A 6,888-nucleotide genomic window follows, 5' to 3' on the forward strand; every position below is an offset into this window, starting at 1 on the left:
AAACAAAACCAGATGTAATATGGAATTCAGAGCCGTGAAGGAGTTATGAAGGGTATCTGAAGTTTATCATTTAAATTACCAAGTATTTGTAAAGCTACTGCATTTAAAATATGTTAAAGGTTTTTATAGAACCCTTCAGGCATTTGGTATCAGAGAAAGCTGGTTTAAAATAGTCAAATGTTGAAAATGGAAGTACTAGTTATTCCATAGCTACCACTCAAAGTCTCACTGCATAATTATATGAGAGTTGTTGTATGTTCCCTAGAGGATCCAAGTCAGCCATGTAATCGCATCTCTAAATTTATTTCTCACAGTCCTGTTGGCTATGGGGGCCTTAGGTAATCACCTATTTGTTTATAGTATCATGCTAGACATACAGCCATAGCATTTCTGTAAGGACTATTGGTATTTCTTCTGAGTTTTGGGTTTGCCGAGCAAATAAATATAGATACTTTTTCCTCTTCCCACAAGCTGCATCTGTAATTCGGATAAATTATCAACAGGTGCATAGTGATAGCTTTACAACACTTCATGGTGCAGCTGAATGGATATGGTTATCACCACAGTTAACTGAGACTGGTGTTAGAACCCACACTTCCTCATACTTTCAAATTTTATAAACACAACAAAAAACTACGTGTTAAAATGACAAGTTATATCCATGAACCAATTTATAATGAATAGTGATACTGTTCCGGGGGAAAGACTAGAACAAAATAAAGACACCCAAATATTAATTGTTAATCTTAACCACTGTTTAAAATAATTTTGGTTTTACCTGATATTGGGTGAAATTAAGCCTGAAGATTTTCTTGGAGTCTAATGCCATTTTGCGAAGATGTAGCTCTGATACTTCAGGGCTTCTGCATGGTTTTCTTACTCTTCTAATCATCTCGCTATGTAAATTGTTTCATTCTTTATATGCTTTTGCTTCTCCAGGGAAACTATAATGCAGATTTCCCAACTTGCATCCTCTAATTGTGGTAAAGTATAAAGTGAGAGGAAATGCTAAAACGTTCTGTTTTCCAAACAGGTTATATTCAGTTTGATGCCATTAATCCTGTCTCAGGTCACCCCTCAAAGCCCTGGGCTCAAGCAAGCCTCCTGCTTCAACTTTCCAAGTAGCTGGGACTAAAGATGTGTGCTACCACACTTGGATAGTTTTTATTTTTTAGTTTTGCAGAGACGAGGTCTTGTTGTATTGCCCAGACTGGTCTTGAACTCCTGACCTCAAGTGATCCTCCTGTCTCAGCCTTCCAAAGCACTGGGATTTCAGGAATGAGCTACCATGCCGGGCCTTCAGGTTTCCATTGTTCTTTTGTTAAAATTTTTTTTACACAAATGTCTCAGAAGAGATGATGACTAAAGATGCCTTCATTATCCAAAAGGAAATCAGGCAAATAAAAATCATAGTTGAATCAGGACCCTATTCTTAAGAGCCAATCTTATTGCGTGTGAGATAAAGTGTACAAGTTCAGATATTTATTATTAGTTCTATTACTAATTTCTAGCCAAAGAAAGTGAATTTCTCTTCTTCATAATACATTCATTGGTTATTTATTTTTATTTTTTTCTTTTGGATTCAGGGGGTACATATGCAGGTTCGGTATATGGGTATATTGCATGATACTGAGGTTAGGGGTGTGAATGATCCTGTCACCCCGGTACTGAGCATAGTACCCAACAGTGAGTTTTTTAACCCTTCCCTCCCTCCCCCTTCTATGAGTCCCTATATTTAGTGTTGCTATATTTATGTCCATGAATACTTATGGCTAGCTCTCATTGTAAGTGAGAACCTGTGGTATTTGAGTTTCTGTTCCTGCATTAATTTGCTTAGGATAATGGCCTCCAGCTGCATCCATGTTGCTCCAAAGGACAAAAATTCATTCTTTTTCTAGCCCTGCATAGTATTCCATGGTGTATATGTACTATATTTTCTTTATCCAGTTCACTGTTGAAGGGCACCTAGTTAGATTCCATGACTTTGCTATTGTGAATAGTGCTGCAATGAACAATTGCATGCATGTATCTTTACGGTAGAATGATTTCTATTCCTAGAAATCATTAGTAATGGGATTGCTGGGTCCGATGGTAGTTCTGTTCTAAGTGGTTGGAGAAATCTTCACATTGCTTTCCACAGTAGTTGAACTAATTAACATTCTCACCAAGAATGTATGTGTTCCCTTTTCTCTACAGCCTCACCAACATCTGTTGGTTTTTGACTTTTTAAAAATGGTCATTCTGCATTGGGAGTTATACCTGATGTAAGTGACGAGTTGATGGGTGCAGCACACCAACATGGCACAAGTATACATATGTAACAAACCTGCACGTTATGCACATGTACCCTAGAACTTAAAGTATAATAATAATAAAAAAAAATGGTCATTCTGACTACTGTGAGATGGTATCTTGTGGTATTTGTTTGCATTTCTCTGATGATTAGTGATGATGAGCATATTTTTCATATGTTTGTTGGCCACTGGTATGTCTCCTTTTGAGAAATTTCTGTTCATGTCTTCTGCCCATTTTTTTTTAATGGGGTTGTTTTTTGCTTGTTATTTTGTTTAAGTTCCTAATAGATTCTGGGTATTAGACCTCTGTTATATGCACTGTTGACAAATATTTTCTCCCATTCTGTAGTTTGTCTGTTTACTCTGTTGATAATTTCTTTTGCTGTGCAGAAGCTCTTTAATTAAGTCCCACTTGTCCATTTTTGTTTTTGCTGCAATTCCTTTTGAAAAGTTAGTTAATCATAAATTCTTTCCCAAGGCTGCTGTCCGGAATGGTGTTTCCTAGGTTTTCTTCTTGGATTCTTGTACTTTGAGGTCTTACATTTAAATATTTAAGTTGTTTCGAGTTGGTTTTTATATTTGGTGAAAGGAAGGGGTTGTTTTAATCCTCTGTGTATGGCTAGCCAGCTATCCCAGCACCATTTATTAAACAGGAAGTCCTTTCCCCATTGCTTATTTGTGCTGACTTTGTCAAAGATTAGATGGCTGTAGGTGTGTTCATTTCTGGGTTCTCTGTCCTGTTTTATTGGTTTATATTTCTGTTTTTGCATGTTCATTTTTGTTTCTGTTATGTAACCTATGAGTATAGTTTGAAGTCAGGTAGTATAATGCCTCTGCCTTTGTTCTTTTTGCTTAGAATTGCTGTGGCTATTCAGGCTCTTTGGTTCCATGTGAATTTTTTAGAATAGTTTTTTACAATTCTGTGAAAAAAATGACTTTGGTAGTTTGGTAGGAATAGCATTGAATTTTTAGATTGCTTTGGGCAGCATGGCCATTTTAATGATATTGATTCTTACAATCCATATGGAGTGTTTTTCCATTTGTTTGTATCATCTTTTTCACAGTACATTTATGATCAGCAAATGAAATTTGTTTTTCCATCATATTTCTTACTTCAGGGCCTATTTCAAACCCTACCTATGTCCTGAATACTTCTCTGATAAGTCTGGCATAGCAAATTCCCTTTTCTGAAGTTGTATAATTATTTTCCACTATGGATTTGGGATCCTGACTACTAGCAGTACTCTGCTTTCTCTGTGAATCCTTGAATATGCATATGGAAGTTGAGAGTTGAAAGATGATTTTTATGTTGAAAGAATACCTGGGTGGGGCCTCCCAGGCTGAGATTCCAGCCACCCTCCCCCTGGGCTCTTGCAGGGTAGCAGCTCTGCACTTCCCTGGGGTGACGCTTTCAGAATGAGCAGGCAGGCCACTATTTTTACTGCAGCCCTCACTCCTGTTGCCCTTAGGCTTGGAAGAGAGTTCAGTGATTAGGAACTAATGTGAACCTCTAGGACATTATAGTTACCTTATGGAAAAGCAGCCAGACTATTTTCCACATGGATCTCCAACCCTGCTACTCCTCCCTGGACAGTACCTCTTGACTTGGGTTTCCAGCACGGCTACCCTGCCTCCTCCTGAACACTTCAGTTGGTGGTGGCTGCTCTACCTTTATCCCAGAGACAACCCACAGCCCCTCGGCCATTGCAGCTGCAGTGGCACCATCCTTGCTGCCCTTGGGCTAGGGGAGGAATAAAGGCCCTGATTGCTATGGTGGCACCTCCAGCACACCACAACCACCATATGGAGAGGAGCCCAGGAGCTCTTCCCAGTGAGCCCCTATCCCCCACTCTACACCAGACAGGACCCCTGGCTCAGAACCACAGAACAGCTGCCCCACCCTCAGATGAGGATTTCCACTGGTAGTGGCTCTGTCTTTCTCTGGAGTGGTACTCTCAGAGGCAACCAACAGCTCCTCTGCCATTGCTATGGCAGCAGATCTGCCTCTGTTGCCCTTGGACTAGGGAAGGAACAAAGAGACTGAGGGCTTTACTTGTGCTTCCAGTATACCATAGTCACCATAAGGAAAGGAGCCCAGTCTCTTCTCCCATAAGCCCTCGACTACCTGCTCTTCACCAAGTGGGGTCCCCAGCTCTCACCAGCAACATAGCTACCCCACCTTCTGGCTGAATATTGTCGGTAGCAGTGGCTCTATGTTTGTCTGAGGTGGAGCTCCCATAGGCAACTGAAAGTCCCTCTGTACTGGTATTGCCCTTGCTGCCCTCAGACTGGGGAAGGAACAAAGACCCTGAGTGCTTTATCCATACCTCTAGCAAGCTGCAGCTGCCCTAAGAAGAAGAGGCTAGTCTGTCTCCCCCATGAGTCCCCCTGCTTATGAGTAGGCAAGTCCTCCCTCCCCACCATCTTGGGTCCACAGCACAGCTGCCCTGCCTGTGGGTTGATGGCACTGATTGGTAGCAACTGTTAATTTCTCTGGGCTGGAACCCCAGGAGACAAGTGAAAGACCATCTGCCACAGCCACTACCAAACACTCTTCCCCTGCTGCCTCCAAGTTGGAGAGAAAACCTAAAGCCTAAGCATACCCCTGGATAGTGGTGTGCAGCACAAAAGTGCCAAGCCAAGATCTGCAGCCAGCACTTGAGTGAGAAAGGAGTCCCCACTTTCAGAACATTGAGACAGAGCATGGCTGCAGCCCTGAGGAAATACAGAAGAGCCATACGGCTAAGCAAAAACCTACCTACTGGTAATTACACTTAAGTGCCATCTACTCTTCAGAATACTTTGTTAGTATAGTCCCCTTTGAAACAAAGGACAAGAATTCAGCTACAAAGACCCTGCACAAAGCCTTGCGCTTCTGAAAACCTATAGAAAAGAAGTCAACTGACCATACTCAAATTTCACCACAGTTAAAGGAACATTACCCACACAAATGAGAAAGGACCAGCTCAAGAACTCTGGCAACTCAAACAGCCAGAATGTCAGAATGTCTTCTTTCCTCCCAATGACTATATTAGTTCCCCAGCAAGGGTTTTTAACCAGGCCGAAATGGCTGAAAGACAGACATAGAATTCAGAATATGGATAGGAACAAAGATCCTTGAGATTCAGAAGAAAGTCAAAACCCAATCCAATGAATCTAAAAATTACAATAAAATGATGCACAATCTGAGAGATGAAATGACCATTATAAGAAATAACCAAACTGATCTGATAGAGAATTTTATAATACAACTGGAAGTATTAATAGCAGGATAGATGAAATTGAGGGAAGATTCTTAGAGCTCAAAGACTGGATCTCTGATCTAAGTCAGACAAAAATAAAGAAAAAAGAAATTTAAAATGATGAACAAAACTTCTGAAAAATATGAGATTATATAAAGAGACCAAATCTACAACTCAGTAATATCACTGAAAAAAGATGAAACAAAGTTGGAAAACATATTTGAGGATATTATTTGTGAAAATTTCCCCAACCTCACTAGAGAGGCCAACACTGAAATTCATGAAATACAGAGAACCTCTGTGAGATACTGTGTAAGATCATCCCCAAGACATGTAGTTATCAGATTCTCCAAGGTTGAAATGAAAGAATGTTAAATACAGCTACACATGAGGAGCAGGTCACCTACAAAGGGAACCCCATGAGGCTACAGAAGATCTTTCAGCAGAAACCCTATAAGCCAGAAGAGATTGGGCCTATATTCAGCATTGTTAAAAAAAAAAAAATTCCAACTAAGAATTTCATATTCAGCTAAATTAAGCTTCTTAAGTGAAGGAGAAATAAGATCCTCCTCAGGCAAGCAAATGCTAAGGGAATTTGTTACCACCAGACCTGACTTACAAGAGATCTTGAACGGAGTGCTAAATATGGATAGGAAAGACTGATATTAGTCATTACCAAAACACACCTAAGTACACAGACCATTGACACTATGTAGGAACCACACAAACAAGTCTGCATAATAACCAGCTAACAAGATGACAGGATCAAATCCACACATATGAATATTAACCTTGTAAGTAAATTAGCTAAATACCGAATTAAAAGACACAGAGTGGCAAGTTGGATAAATAAGCGAGACCCAATGGTGTGCTGTCTTCAAGAGAACCTTTTCCCATGCATTGACATGAATAGGGAATAGGCTCAAAGTAAAGAGATAGTAAATAATCTACCAAGCAAATGAAAAACAGGAAAAAAACAAGGGTTGCTATTCTAATTTCAGACAAAACAGACTTTAAACCAACAAAGACCAAAAAGACAACGAAAGGGCATTTCACAGTGGTAAAGGGTTCAATTCAACAAGAAGACCTAATTATTCTCAATTTATATACACCCCAAACAGGAGCACCCAAATTCATGAAGCAAGTTCTTAGAGATCTATAAAGAGACTTAGATAACCACACAATAATAGTAGGACTCTTCACCCCACTGAAAGTACTAGATAGATCATCAAAGGAGAAAACCAACAAAGATATTCAGGACCTTAACTTGACACTTGACCAATTGAACCTAAAAGACATCTACAGAACTCTTCACTCCAAACAGCAGAATATACATTCTTCTCATCTGCACA

The 6,888-nt window shown here is 39.9% G+C and overlaps 1 non-coding gene across 1 annotated transcript; it reads right to left on the reverse strand.

The window, feature by feature from the left end:
- Window positions 1-1,341: 1,341 nt before the first annotated feature.
- On the reverse strand, window positions 1,342-1,421 carry LOC123575018 (small nucleolar RNA SNORD11). The gene has a single exon (XR_006700188.1). It is a non-coding gene; the product is annotated as a small nucleolar RNA SNORD11 (small nucleolar RNA).
- Window positions 1,422-6,888: the final 5,467 nt, after the last annotated feature.

The sequence above is a fragment of the Macaca fascicularis genome, chromosome 7, assembly GCF_037993035.2.
Source record: "Macaca fascicularis isolate 582-1 chromosome 7, T2T-MFA8v1.1".
Taxonomy (NCBI): Eukaryota; Metazoa; Chordata; class Mammalia; order Primates; family Cercopithecidae; genus Macaca; species Macaca fascicularis.